This window comes from Monodelphis domestica, chromosome 3 (assembly GCF_027887165.1).
Source record: "Monodelphis domestica isolate mMonDom1 chromosome 3, mMonDom1.pri, whole genome shotgun sequence".
Lineage (NCBI taxonomy): Eukaryota > Metazoa > Chordata > Mammalia > Didelphimorphia > Didelphidae > Monodelphis > Monodelphis domestica.
Window position 1 is genome coordinate 20012639 of NC_077229.1, and position 632 is coordinate 20013270.

Genomic DNA, 632 nt, shown 5'->3' on the forward strand with positions numbered 1-632 from the left:
CTCTGTGCCTCCCGCCTGGCCCCTCCAGCTCCCATAAGTGGGAGGGAGGGAGCCGGGCCGAGGGCTGGGCCTGGGCATCAGCCGGGAGGGAGGGCGGGTGGCCAGGAGACTGGCCCATACCTGTGCCCCACTGCAGCAGGGAGGGCAGCGGCAGCCCAGGCGGGCCCTGGGGCCCGAGCGTCCATGCAGGGGCCGCACAGGGCGGCGTCCCCAGACCAGTGCCGGACAGGGCCCGGGGAGGACACGGAGGACCTCGGGCACAAGGGTACGTAGGCCTGGGCCAGGGCCCCACCGACAGCCCAGGAGGGGAAGGGACCCCAGGTCACCCGTGTCAGGCCTGGAAGAGCGCAAATTCGAACCCAAGCCTCGGGACTCCAGGGCCAGTGAGGCCACCTCCTCCTGGCAATTGCAGCCTCACAGCCCGCAGAGGCCCCTGCCTGCCTCAGTCTGCCCTTTGCTCAACATCCACAAGCCTGTCCCCCGGCCCTGGGGAGGGAGGAGAGGGGGAAGTGTGCTTTGAGATCCTCCTCCCTGTGCGGACAGAAGAAGGGAGAAAGTAATGTGGCCTGCGAGTAAGCCCCAACCCTGTCCCTCCAGGGGCCCCAGGTGGAGGGGCCCAGCCAGGCTCCTCA

General features: G+C 69.6%; 1 protein-coding gene across 1 annotated transcript in view; it reads left to right on the forward strand.

The window, feature by feature from the left end:
• LOC100031088 (galactosylceramide sulfotransferase) overlaps positions 1 to 632 on the forward strand; it is a 32666-nt gene continuing 32034 nt past the window's right edge. The window contains exon 1 of the mRNA XM_056821493.1: positions 1 to 265. The gene's annotated coding sequence lies outside the window, so the exon portion shown is untranslated. The remainder of the gene's footprint in view (positions 266 to 632) is intronic.